Below are 14,934 nucleotides of genomic sequence, written 5' to 3'. Positions count from 1 at the left end.
GGTGTACTACCACCCTCGCACACCACCAACCCATTTCACACCTCACTTCTTCCCAGGGAAAGGTCGCAACCTAGTTCATTATTACTTTACAAATATTCTTTTAGAGAGCAGGGAGCCGAGCGCTACTGACGACTCCCAGTCTGATCTTCTCCCTGGTCAAGACGCGCCTCCTCGCAGGAGTCGCTCACTTACACACTCATGGGCCAGTCTGTTCCCGTACCTGCGTGCGGCCTCAACCCCCACCCCGTTCCCCTCTCCCAGGCCACGGAGGTGAAGAAGCACCAGGGAGAAGGTGACTCAGAGTAAAGCCTCATTACTCAACCTCCTCACCTGGCGGGCCCTACACCCACACACACACCCCTGGCGGGCCCTACACCCACACACACCCTTGGCCACGGGACGTCGGCCGCGGACATTACTCAGCCTCAGCCGTCCCACAAGTCCTCACGCACACTGCTGGCTTCACAGCGGCTGTCACGGCGTCTTACCTGCTTAACCGGGGATAACCTGGCCTTACCTTCCGTTACCTGACGTTAACTTTCTTAATCCAACGTTACTTGCCCTTAACTGACGCCAACTGCTCCTACCCATCAACTAACCTCCTACTGCCTTCAACTAACGCTATGCAAATTTCTTTGACGTTAATTGCCTACAACTAACGTAGATTGCTCTTACCTAACAAAACAGAAGTTATCTATCTATATTTACAGTGATCTCCGAACAAACATGTCAGCAATAAAATAAAACAGTTTGGGAAAAGTGAAGCGGAAGTAAAGCCTGGCAGCAGAGATCATGGTCAGCAACTTACAGTATCTTCAGCGACTTTACTCATGTCAGCTCACGTCTGTGTCGCTGTAAAGCACAACTATCCTGCCGATCTTTACCTCACCGTTCTGCGTTATTGGGCGATAACGCTGTGTGTTGTGTAGTACTGAGGAGTGCCTGGCGTCATGTGACGACATCTTGTAACATCCTCACTTACAACTCCTTGCCTATTTGCACTGATATTTAAGTGAAATATCAGTGAAATTGATATTTTCATTACCTAATTTTCCCTGGTACTTGAGATGTATTTCATGAGCAAACGAGGTGATTTGAACCCAGACCAAAATACAAGACTTTAATTGTGTCCAAGGTAAAGTAAGGTAATTATCGGGGGAAAGCGCTAAGCCGGTACAATTATATAGCACTTGGAAGGGATGAGGATCTGGGATGGCGTGTGGGGGGGGGGGGGGGAGGAATGGTGCCCAACCACTTGGAATGGAATGACTTTTGGTTCTTTGTTTGGAGGACGGGCTACGTTCGAATACTTCTCGACCAAGTGCTTCGCTCACGTCCTCTAGTTGAATCACAATTCTATAAACAGCCCGTCCTGCAGCCAAAGACCCAAAAGTCATTCCATGCACCCGCCAAACCTCAGTTGTTTATGAATGATAAACGGTTTACACACGACTCACAACTGATGACGTCGAAACACTTCCGGAACAAGTGCTTCACTGACGACTTTTGTTCAAACAACGACGCTGTAAATACTTCACCCACGTACTACAAATACAAATAATCTTCAACAGAACCTAAACACCTAACCTAACATGCCTATAAATGCACAATATGCTAATATATTATAATATTAATTTATATTTGAGAAAATTCCCGTTTTGAATGAACAGCATTTAAAAAATTATGAATGCGTCTGTGGGGTCGACCGCTGGATGGAATGGACTCGAGTCGAGGACGGGTTGTGGGTTTGTATCCTGGCCGGGGAGGATTAATTAGGCGCAAATCTTTAACTGTAACCTCTGTTCACCCAGCAGTGAATGAGTACCTGGTTGTTAAACGATTTGGCGGGTCGTATTCCAGGGAAAATTAAGATTAAGGACTTGCCCGAAACGCTATGCCTGCTAGTGGCTGTACAAATGTAAGACTTGTAATTATATATATATATATATATATATATATATATATATATATATATATATATATATATATATATATATATATATATATATATATATATATATATATATATTGTGACGATAATCTCTCAAGAGAGATTGAGCCTGCTCTTCCCTCCAAACTACGTCCCAGAAACGACTAATATAGAAGATATATCCAACAAGTACAACAACAAGTTTTGCCAGAGAGCAAAACGTATCCAGCACCGGGACACCTGCTCCACCTCCGCCACTCAAACCGGCAAACTGCTTGTCCATCGCCTGCCTATCGCTGATTGGCTGGTGCCTGTCGCACCTGCTCCTCCACCCGCCACACAAGCTGATGTCTGAGCTACTGCGACCCAAGGAAGGCAGAATATATCGTGCTCTCCACAAGTTAACACGTCTCATTGGTAGACTAAGCCTTGGCTTACGTGTACTAAGGGAGGTGGCAGCTTGAAGCCAATATTCCTGCACCAATATATTTACTTTGCTATTATTCACTTGTATTAACGTAACTTTTCATTTGCCAGTGATTATTCTTATTATTTTGTTTGATTGATTTATCTGTTACAATTTTTATGTCCAATTTTATTCATGTTTTGCTTTTCTAACGTAATTAAAATTTCATTGTTAAATTTACTTGTGTTTTGTGTGTCTTCCCATTACCTTACCACAGACGAAAGTTCCAGCTTTTTTCTTTTTTTTTCTTTTATGTGACGAGGCCATACCCCTAGCTTTTGAAACAGCCGAACACCAACGCGTTACCGTCACAATATATATATATATATATATATATATATATATATGTCGTACCTAGTAGCCAGAACGCACTTCTCAGCCTACTATGCAAGGCCCGATTTGCCTAATAAGCCAAGTTTTCATGAATTAATGTTTTTTCGACTATCTAACCTACCTAATCTAACCCAACAACTTTTTCGGCTACCTAACCTAACCTATAAAGATAGGTTAGCTTAGGTTAGGTAGGGTTGGTTAGGTTCGGTCATATATCTACGTTAATTTTAACTCCAATAAAAAAAATTGACCTCATTTATTATGAAATGGGTAGCTTTATCATTTCATAAGAAAAAAATTGAGAAAATATATTAATTCATGAAAACTTGGCTTATTAGGCATATATATGTATATATATATATTTATGTGTATATATATATGTGTGTATATATATATATATTTGTGTATATATATATATATGTGTATATATATATATATATTTATAAGAGGTAAATAAATGCCACCAGACTAGTCCCAGAACCGAGGTATGAACTACGAGGAGAGGCTACGAGAGCTAAACCTCACGTCCCTGGAAGACAGAAGAGTAAGGGGAGACATGATCACCACCTACAAAATTCTCAAAGGAATTGACAGGGTGGGCAAAGACAAAATATTTAGCATGGGTGGAACACGAACAAGGGGACACAGGTGGAAACTTAGTACCCAAATGAGCCACAAAGACAGTAAGAAAGAATTTTTCAGTGTCAGAGTAGTTAACAACTGGAATGCATTAGGCAGTGGAAGTTGACTCCATACACAGTTTCAAATGTAGATATGATAGAGCCCAGTAGGCTCAGGAATCTGTACACCAGTTGAGAGGCGGGACCAAAGATACGAAGCTCAACCCCCGCAAGCACAACTAGGCGAGTACACAAGATGAGTATTAGCTCACCAATAATTTAAACCGAGGTCCCATTAGCTGGTAATGACTGTTTGCTTATAATGAATGATTCAGCATATACTCAGGTTGATGAAGTAGCAATGAATAGCTGTCTCGGTACAACAATGGCAACTGCTTTATTAGCTTCTTGTTATATTAACTGACTTTAGCACACTTTCTGTTCATTTTTAATTTTAATTTTTACAAATATTATGTAAATCAACTGTACACGGTATTTTGGTTTGAAACAATTTGAACAATGTAGGCAATTCATTTATATATTATATATTTATTATTATTTATATATATGTATTATATATATAACATGTATATATATATTATATATATATATATATATATATTATATATATATATATACACACACACACACACACATGCATACATACACTCATATCTAGTCAAGCATAAGACTAAAATGGAAAAGGTTCAAAGGTTTGCCACCAGACTAGTACCCGAGCTGAGAGGTATGAGCTACGAGGAGAGACTACGGGAATTAAACCTCACTTCGTTGGAAGACAGAAGAGTTAGGGGGGGGACATGATCACCACATTCAAGATCCTCAAGGGAATCGACAGGGTTGATAAAGACAGGCTGTTTAACACAAGGGGCACACGCACTAGGGGACACAGGTGGAAACTGAGTGCCCAAATGAGCCACAGAGATATTAGAAAGATCTTTTTTAGTGTCAGAGTGGTTGACAAATGGAATGCATTAGGAAGTGATGTGGTGGAGGCCGACTCCATACACAGTTTCAAGTGTAGATATGATAGAGCCCAATAGGCTCAGGAACCTGTACACCTGTTGATTGACAGTTGAGAGGCGGGACCAAAGAGCCAGAGCTGCACCCCCGCAAGCACAACTAGGTGAGTACACATACATATATAACCTAAGAGATATAACCAGCCATTATATATATATAAGCACACACGCACACAGCTGAGAGTTATGAGCTACGATGCACGACTCGGGGGACACAAATGGAAACTTGGTACCCAAATAAGCCACAGGGACATAGGCAGTGATGTGGTAGAGGCAGACGCCATACCCAGTTTCAAATGTAGATATAATAGAGCCCAGTAAGCTCAGGATCCTGTACACCAGTTGACTGACAGCCGAGAGGTGGAACCAAAGAGCCAAAGCTCAACCCTCGCAAGCACAGCTAGGAAAATACAACTAAGCAAGTACCAGTTTGAGAATACCGTCCCATCATGGTGCTCCCATCTAAAGAAACATACAAGGAAACTCGAAAAGTTCAGAAAAAGCTCCAGGTGAAAAAGCTCAAGGTGTTATGTGACAAAGAGTACTGGGAAGACGGGACACCACGAGCCTTGCTCTCATCCTGTAACTACACTTAGGTAATGACACACTACAGGCTGCAGCACCACCAGGAGACACACTACAGGCTGCACCACCAGGACCCACAACAGTCTGCTAAGCCACCGCCAGAAGTTGACACTAATTGTGACTACTCCTCAACCGAGCTCCTTTGTACAAAATTAAATACTTAAAAGGTATTTAGTTCTATTGGATATTATACAGACGCAATTACACACACGCACAAGATTGATATAATAAAAAATCATGTCTCGAGCACTATTCAATAAGAATATTCCATGCTTAACACTGGCATCTGACCATTAAATACCAATTAACAAATAAAGCGTTACCCACAGTCGCTCAAACTGACACACACTTGTAGACGGTAATCAGTAGAGCCGACGCAAGTGACGGTGATAGTCCACTACGGGCTCACCATAACCCGTGCTACTTGCAACTTTTAGTTCACAGTAACTAAATCTTAGACAAGAGGAACATGGTCGGGTGGGACGAGCCACCACCTCTCCCACCAGGCTTCTGTCTTACTTAGATATCATGCAATATATCAAACTTTTAAAGACCGCCACAACCAACTTCAACCCGAAAAAACTCCGTTCTAAAACATTTTCATGTTTTTTTTTTACTTCATACGATTTAAAAAGTCAAATTGTATATGACATACACATCACGTATTTGAATTAGCTCGACATCTCAACAAAAAGTCGAAATTCATATAAATATTGAAGTCAGAGTTTTGCATTCAACGTAGGCTACACTGCCGCCTAGCACCTTAGGCTTACACAAGCCCCGTAGAATGTTATATCCCTTCTGGGGTAAGAATTATCCGCTGCGGTCAGCTGGAGACACGAATGAATGAGCAACAAGGTTCTTACCTGCCACAGGAGCGACGGCCAGCAGACCGCAGGAGCTGCCACCGTCTTGACGCGGCCGTAACGCAACTCAGAATGACAAGCCGTCAAAGTGTGCGGTCAGCAGGCCCGCCGCCGTACCCTCGGCCTCCAGGCTCGCCCTCTGCGCCTACACCTGCCCCCTTCAACACTACACCTCCCCCATCACTCACCCATACCTCTACTGCTCCACCTCTTTAATACCATCTTCTCACCCCTCTCATGGTGCCCAAGGCGCTCCTATCTCATCCCACACACTACACGCTTCTTGTATAATAACTTATTATGAACTTTACCGTATTTGCGCCGGAGATATGATACTATAAATAAAAAGTCTGTGAGCATTACTGTGTACTTGTTTATGGAGTGCGAGCGGCACTTATAGTTAATGACTTATTCCTCATATATGAGAGAGAAGCCATGAGGCTGGTCCACCATACGGGAGATCTCAAGAGGCCCCGCCCCGTGGGTGGCAGCCACCAATCAGCGGCCAGGGATCATCTTACATCACAGCGGGAGAGTTCTCCATGGCCCCGCCCCCGGTCCCCCTACCAGGGTTACGAACCCAGATCACCCATTAATGATTCGCCCATTAACCCACCAACGATGTTCAGCCCCACGCGCTAATTAACCTCTTTCACTTACCGAATTGTTAACTAGGCGGGTGTCAGTGTCATTTCCTGGAGAAGAATTGGGTAGAAACGTTTGTGCTGTGAACCTAATATTGATATGTTGCCGAGTGTATCATGAGCGCCGGTTATTCATTTGGACTTTATTCAACAGGTCGTTGTTTAAACAGTATATTTATGTGATTTAATTGTTGGGTAAACCTGGTATTCATGTATTATTGCCCATTTAGCATGTACACAGTACCAGTGCTGCGAGCGGTGGCGGGAAACATGGACCGAGACACATAATAGGCTCCGGAGATGGACCCCACAAGATACAGCCTTGATAACTCCGACACCAGCTTTGTATCAATATATTAACGGTCTATTCACATTCTTCATCTACCTAACATATCCGTGACTTATATCCCCAACCCTAACACAACGTCATGTCCCTAACACAATGAGTGATACTTGTAGCGAGTTTAATTAGGTTATTATGGGCCCCAAATGTGTCGGGCTTCTGTGTCAAATAACGAGACCAATAAACTGGGCCAGAGCATTATCTAAGTTAAGCAGTTTACATTTGTGGCAAGTTAGTTATATTAAAGTAAGTGACCTGCCTCTCGCGCGCCCCGCCCAGTGGGCGGCGTGGAGCACTCACCTGCCTACAGCAGGCAACACTTTCAGTAAACAAACTCGTCACTCAAATTTCTGGCAGTACATCATTTTCAATTAGATACACGTTTCCTGAGTATTTGTGATAGTTATTTCTAGTTGTGGTATTTTTGCTACATTCTTCAATAGTATACCTAATTTATAGTAACTCCATATATAAGCACAAAAGGTATAGGCGTATAAAGTAGGAGTGAGCACATTATTATATATATATATATATTTTATATATATATATATATATATATATATATATATATATATATATATATATATATATATATATATATATATATATATTATATATATTTTTATATAAAATCTCCAGAGCTCCCTTCTCTGTCTCTCTCGCTTCCTTCCATCTCTCGCTTTCTTTCTTTCTTAGTAAATCACTCTCTTTCTTGTTCGTTTGTTCTCTCTCATGTGTTCGCTCACGGGCCATCTCCCACTCTCTTCCTACCCTCCTCGCTCGCTACCTCCTCATCTCTCCTTCACTCCAATAAAGTTCCTGAAAAAGTCACACACCTGAGTGTGGTCAGCCCCGCTCCTGTGCCAGGTAAGTACACTACGGGATCACCATAGCCCGTGCTACTTTGGAACTTTTGTCCTAAGTAGCTGAATCTAAAACAACAAGAACAATCACACACCTGGGGAAGACGTCGGTCGATAAAGGCTCACATTGCTAAGTCTTTGTTTTGAACTACGTGCGGGCAGTTTGGCCATTACAACAAGTGGGTCAAACAAGGCAAGCAGTAACACCAAACCTATCGCTGTTAAGCCTCGTATAAAATGTAAACTTTTGGCCGATTTTCAGAACAATGTTTTCCAAGAGGACATCCTCGCCTGAAGAGCTCTTCGGGAGGCCATTTTTTCCTCCCCCCCCCCCCACTACAGAGGTCATGTCCTCCCCCCCCCCCCTACAGAGGTCACACCTGACCTTCATAATGAGAAGACACACCAGCCTGGCATCAATTAGAAGGTTACGTAATCAATTCATTGCTCCAAAAAGTTACTAAAGGTAATTAGTAAAAATGTTAAAAACTATTATATATATATATATATATATATATATATATATATATATATATATATATATATATATATATATATATAAAATATAGTTATATATTAGTTCACATTCTTGTAAAGCCACTAGTACGCACAGCGTTTTGGAAAGGTCCTCTAATATTAATACGGAATACGACCTGCCAAATCGTTTAGCAACCAGGTACCTATTCACTGATGGGTGTACAGAGGAGTTAAGGATTAGTACAGAGTTAAGGATTGCTACCCAGTCAATCCTCCCCGGCAAGGATACGAACCCAGGCCAAATCGCAAGCGAAGCGCGGGGCGATCGTTGCCTGGTCGTAGAATTCAATTAATCCTGTGAGGCAGGACTTGCCATCCCTGAACCCATGTTGTTCAGGAACGTGGTGACCGCACCGTCTAGTGAGGCAGAGTGCACCACACACTGCCTCACTAGAACACGCTAAACACTGTACCAGACAACCTGACACTACACACACACACACACACACACACACACACACACACACACACACACACACACACACACACACACACACACACACACACACACACACACACCAGCACTCAACAACCAGAGAACTGTGGCGCTGCTGGAAATTAATTGCTTTCTGATTAACCAACAATTATCATACAATTATGAAAAATAGATGGAACTCAAAGTTTACTACAAAAAATAATAATTGTTCAGAAGGTTAACCAAACTCTTTCCTAATTTTCAAAATTTCAAACTTCACTCACAAAACTCTTGGTATACCAAACTGGCAGCAGTAAACTAAACCATTAGCGGCCAGGTAAACTGGAGAAAAGTGTGGAGCACCAGCTGGGGAACGGTAACAACATATCCCAATGTATCTTGTGTGCATCATTTGACTGAACACTGGATTGTTTCAAGCGTAGGTTACACACGCGTGAATAAGTTTGGGTGGATATAAATACGAGCTTCCTCACATGGGTCGGTAGGATGAAGTTGGCTTCTGCAATTTCATTATGTTCATACGTGTTATAATGATAGAGGAAAACAACCTTGTCATTAATAACCAAATAAATTGTTTGACTAGTTTTGTCATGTTGTGTCATGTCAAGTTATCAAAGAGTCATGAGTAGAGTCATGAGCTCTGTCACATTCATTCCCGGCTCCTTAACCCCCCCCCCCTAGACGAGTGATAGCCAACGACAACTGTTCTATACAGCTGTGTTGTGTGTGATTGTGCTGTGCATTCACCTAGTTGTGCTTGTGGGGGTGGGGCTCCGCTCTTTCGACCCGCCTCTCAACTGTCAATCAACTGTTACTACTATTTCTTTTTCTTTTACACACACACACACACAGGAAGCAGCCTGTAACAGCTGTCTAACTCCCAGGTATCTATTTACTGCTAGGTAACAGGGACGTCAGGGTGAAAGAAACTCTGCCCATCTTTGTTTCTCGCCGACGCCGGGAATCGAACCAGGGCCACAGGATTACGTGTGCAGTGTGCTATCCACATAGCCACCGGCGCTTGCCGAGTGTTGTAGAGTCGTGTGTGTGTGTGTGTGTGTGTGTGTGTGTGTGTGTGTGTGTGTGTGTGTGTGTGTGTGTGTACTCGCCTATTTGTGCCTGCAGGATCGAGCAGTACCTCTAGCCGCTGATGGTATAAGGCAATAATTACCGGCCTATTTTCCTCTCAAATCTTTTTCTAAATTTATGACTGGAGTTGATGTCATGGATGTTACTGTTGACATTGTAAAGCTTTGTCCTAGCAACTGTTCCTTTAGTTCATTCCACTTTCCCACTATTCTTATGCTATCTTGAGGTTATCTTGGCATGATTTCGGAGCTTAGCGCCCCCGCGGCCCGGTCCTTGACCAGGCCTCCTTTTTGTTACACATCCCCAGGAAGCAGCCCGTAGCAGCTGTTTAACTCCCAGGTACCTATTTACTGCTAGGTGAGCAGGAGCATCAGGGTGAAATAAAAGCTCTGCCCATTTGTTTCCGCCTCCACCTGGGATCGAACCCGGAACCTTAGGACTACGAATCCCCAGCGCTGTCAGGCCCCCCTGACCCTAAAGGTGGTAAAGATAAGAACATAAGAACAAAGGTAACTGCAGAAGGCCTATTGGCCCATACGAGGCAGCTTCTATTTATAACCACCCAATCCCACTCATATACATGTCCAACCCATGTTTGAAACAATCAAGGGACCCCACCTCCACCACGGTACGCGGTAATTGGTTCCACAAATCAACAACCCTGTTACTGAACCAGTATTTACCCAGGTTTTCCTGAATCTAAACTTATCGAATTTATACCCATTGTTATGTAATAATGATAAAAGACAATTTTCTAGCATCTCTAGGGTTCATTTGTTTCTCGAGAATCCACCCATGCTCTCTTGTTCTATTGGTATTTAGATCATTTTCTCTTTTTTCAACTATCAATCTCATTAAGTATTGCCAAATTTTTGGCAATTCCCGTTACCAGTGATTTGTTATACACTATGGAGTGCGACAAGATACGTGAATTCAGAGACAATTCTGTAACAAATGTTCCAGAGATGAGTAAATATTTCATCCAAAATGATCTGCTACCAGAAATCTTAGCCAAATATCCCCAGTTTACTGTAGGTAGTAACTAAGTGATTGTAACCTATCCACTGCTGCTCACTGGATGGGGGGCGGTGTGCAGGACAAACATATCAATTGTGACACTAGCTCTCCACATATGTCAGTTGCTTAATTTAGAAACTGTACTTGTGGTCGATCTCGAACCCATTGATGATGTGACGATGTATTGAATTTTGTAACTCGCTCATCAAGACTAACTTGCTTACCTTACCTACCTTGAGGTTACCTTGAGGTGCTTCCGGGGCTTAGCGTCCCCGCGGCCCGGTCGTCGACCAGGCCTCCTGGTTGCTAGACTGATCAACCAGGCTGTTGGACGCGGCTGCTCGCAGCCTGACATATGAGTCACCGCCTGGTTGATCAGGTATCCTTTGGAGGTGCTTATCCAGTTCTCTCTTGAACACTGTGAGGGGAGACTTAACTAAATGAATTCTGGGGTTCAGTCCCTGAGCCCATTATCCTCTGTAACTTTCCACTACCGCCCACAAGATGGGTATAGGGCGCGTAATATATGAACTAACTCCCTGAGGGCCAGTAACACTAGCGGCCTCGACGAGCACAGGAAGCCGGCGGGTTGTCGAAGGCCCCCCCCCCCACCTTTTGCCTTGATAATCTTTTTCCAGCTGGACTTTAAAATTTAATAGAGTTTTTGCATTTACGGCTTCGATGGGTGGGCGGCGGCTCCGTGGGGGGGGGGGTGGTTATAACCCTGTGAATGAACTCCATCTATACAACATTTAATTAATTATATCCAACACACAGGCACACGAGTGCATGTAACGTATTTACGTAGCATGTATATTGCAAATCAGCATTTATGGAAGTGTAATATGAATATGATCAGTAGTTTTCGTCTGTTTATATTATATAAACTATTACAATTATTAGCCCTGATTTTGTTCTTGTTACAGGAGATAATGTATTGATTATGATAATGGCCGAGATCAACACCACGTATTGAGAGAATAGTTTTTTTCGTCGGGCCTTCTCCGTCCCTCTTTCTATGGCTACTTATGGGTACTTTTCTAATATTCTACGGTGATGTGCGTTATGAATATTTTTCTCAAGTGTTCCCTACTTTTACGTTTTCTTTGACACGTTTTCTCTTATTCTCCGGTTCCGAGGCTTTTCTTCCCTGCATTTATCCTTGATCTCGAAACCCATTGTTGATGTGACGATGTGTATTGAATTTTCTAACTAGCTCATCAAAATTGTAATCTGCTTAGCTAAATGAATTGTGGAGGGTTCAGTCCCTGAGCCCATTATGTGCCTCTGTAACCCTTTCCACTATACCGCCCACAAGATGGGTATGGGGTGCATAATAAATAAACTAAACTAAAATTCTACTCCTTCCTTCCGCAACAGCTTCTAACCTTCCAGACCGTATCCACTATCATTCGGCTAAGCCAGGAACACCATATGGACACCTTCCCGGGTCAGAATCCTACGCCAGGTTCGACTGTCTGATGACTCCTACTGATTTTCTCATTGATACATCACGTTAATGTGGTTTCTTTGGGCTCTTGACCTATGTTTTGGACTAAAGTATGCTCTCTTGTTGGTAACCAAGCTCTTGTGGGGCACAGAATAATGTCAAGCGGCTGAAAGGCCTTAAATAAGCTCAACACCAAATAAAAAATAAATCTCAAACTTAATATTTGTAATAAATATTTTTTGGCGTTGTATTTTTATTATGTAGCAATAGTGAGAGATGTTAAATCTGGATAATTTTAGGGACTTATAAGCCAAATTCAATTACCTTAAATTTCTATTGTAAATCGTCATGTGACGTGAGCAGTATTTAGTACATGTAAGCCAAATAACGTCCTGTGATTGAAGTCGGGTAGAGATTACTGACTAGGCTATACCCACTATTTGCTTGCCTAACAATAGGTTATAAATGAACTAAAGTTCAACCTTCATACAGTTGATACTGCTTCAACAGCCTGAAATTGGGATATGGACCATCTTCTTGTGACATTCTCTGCGAGAAATGTTCGAATCAGTCTCAATTTGAGACTACATCTGCCGTTACCAAGTGTTTTAACTTCGAGGACACCCATATCAGTGCACCACAACACCATCCTCATCAGTAAAGGCAAAATACCGGTTAATCCACCCACCAAGCCTCGTTTATGAATAAAAACACTTTACACATGGCTCAACAGATGACACTCAAACATTTTTCGAGTGCTTCGCTGACGTATCTGACGTCCTCTGGTCGAATCACAACTCTGTGAATGCTTCTCCCACGTACTTCAAATGCAAATAATTGCCAACAGAGCCTAACCGCGTAATCTAACCTGACATGAATGATAAGCCATAGTGAAAATATTTGGATTCGTCTTATTTATTATAACCTTCATACAGTTTCGCTTATCGTGAAAAGCAGCATTTCTGCCTCTTCTAACAAACAAAAAATGTACTAATAAAGTACAATACAGTATAAGAATATAAATGCAATTCTAGAAACTGTGCACTCATGCTATATTAAACACACCACTAACACTAATTGCTGATTAGGCATGTCACACTTCATTTGTTGAGAGCAGAAATTAAACAACTCACTACACCACACCATCATCATGAATCGTTAATCATCGTTACTCACAATGCTCACACACACCAGTGACCGGAGGAGGCTACACACACACACGACGCCATCTTTATTCGCAAGCTTATCTCTTTGAAATATTTTAGCCGTGCATCCTACTGTTTGGTGGCTTTCCTTTGACCCAGAGGGAAGATACCCGCCGCATTAGAACACTATCACCTGAGCCTAGTTTGTCCTCCTAACTACTAATTATATATGTAATTGTGTATTACATTATTACGACTGTGTACAGTTGTTGACTTATGGGCAGGGACGATGGTAGGCTGGATGCCTCCTTTTGTCTATGTTCAGAGTAGGCATCAGGGTACTTTAGTGGTGACGACGGCAACCACTGTTACCTTACCTATTTGTATATCCAGTCACCTGGGTTATGCAAGATATGGCTCTTCCAACTTACCTCATGTTCTTAAGGTTAATGGCTGCACTCGGTGGGTCCACAGCACTCTGCTGACCAGGAGGACGCCAGCCCACTGTTTCCTCTTCCCTCCTCACATGCAACAACATTATCAATACTTTCCCTTCTCCAGACTGGCCGCCGAGTACAATCCCGCAAACTACGTCTCCCGATACACTCTTCAGCAGTGGTGGAAGCACCATTGTGTGTGCACACAGCGGCGTCGACACCTCCTGACATCTGTCCTACCACACAATGACCAACATTGGTGTTGTCAGCTGCCATGTTAGAAAACGGCCCGAACAATCCATTTTCTTTGCTAATTAATTTTTTTAACGTTTTAAATCATTGTTGTCGGAGACGGAATAGATGTGAATAAATAAATAAATTATATATGTGTGTGTGTATGCTTATACTCGCCTAGTTGTACTTGTTGGGGGTTGAGCTTTGGCTCTTTGGTGCCGCTTCTTAGCTGTCAATCAACTAGTGTACATATTCTTGAGCCTAGTGGGCTCTATCATATCTACATTTGAAATTGTGTATGGTGTCTGCCTCCACCACATTACTGCCTAATGCATTCCATCTGTTAACTACTCTAACACTGAAAAAAAATCTAACGTCCCTGTAGCTCATTTGGGTACTCAGTTGCTACCTGTATTCCCTTGTTCGCGTACCACCCGTGATAAACAGTTTATCTTTATCTACCTTGTCAATTCCTCTGAGATTTTTACCTGATTTCCCTGTCATAGCTGCATGTCTCATGTCATGTGATTACTAACTCTTCTTTCTTCCAGTGTTGTGAGATTCAGTGGTGTGTGTGTACTCACCTAGTTGTGCTTGCGGAGGTGGAGCTCTGGCTTTTTGGTCCTGACTCTCAACCCGTTAATCAACTGATGTACAGATTCCTGAGCCTACTGGGCTCTGTCATATCTACATTTGAAACTGTATGGAGTCTGCCTCCACCACATCATTTCCTCATGCATTCATTCCATTTATTAACTACTCTGACAAATAAAAAAATTCTTTCTAATGTCTTTATGGCTCATTTCGGCACTCAATTTCAACCTGTCCCCTAGTGCGTGTGCCCCTTATCTTAAATAAATTGTCTGTTTATCCTATCAATTCCACTGAGAATCTTTTAT

The 14,934-nt window shown here is 42.4% G+C and overlaps 1 protein-coding gene across 4 annotated transcripts in view; it reads right to left on the bottom strand.

The window, feature by feature from the left end:
• Nucleotides 1-14,668, bottom strand: part of LOC123766179 (protein Wnt-5b) — a 99,293-nt gene extending 84,625 nt beyond the window's left edge. For 2 of the 4 annotated variants that reach the window (XM_045755113.2, XM_069321277.1), the window contains exon 1: nucleotides 13,796-14,668. The gene's annotated coding sequence lies outside the window, so the exon portion shown is untranslated. Of the gene's footprint in view, nucleotides 1-5,840; nucleotides 6,005-13,795 lie in introns of those variants that run through there. The other 2 variants (XM_069321275.1, XM_069321276.1) reach the window with 1 other exon arrangement.
• Nucleotides 14,669-14,934: the final 266 nt, after the last annotated feature.

Source organism: Procambarus clarkii, chromosome 9, assembly GCF_040958095.1.
Source record: "Procambarus clarkii isolate CNS0578487 chromosome 9, FALCON_Pclarkii_2.0, whole genome shotgun sequence".
Taxonomy (NCBI): domain Eukaryota; kingdom Metazoa; phylum Arthropoda; class Malacostraca; order Decapoda; family Cambaridae; genus Procambarus; species Procambarus clarkii.
The sequence above is the reverse complement of the archived record's forward strand: the minus strand, read 5'-3'. Positions and strand labels throughout refer to the sequence as shown.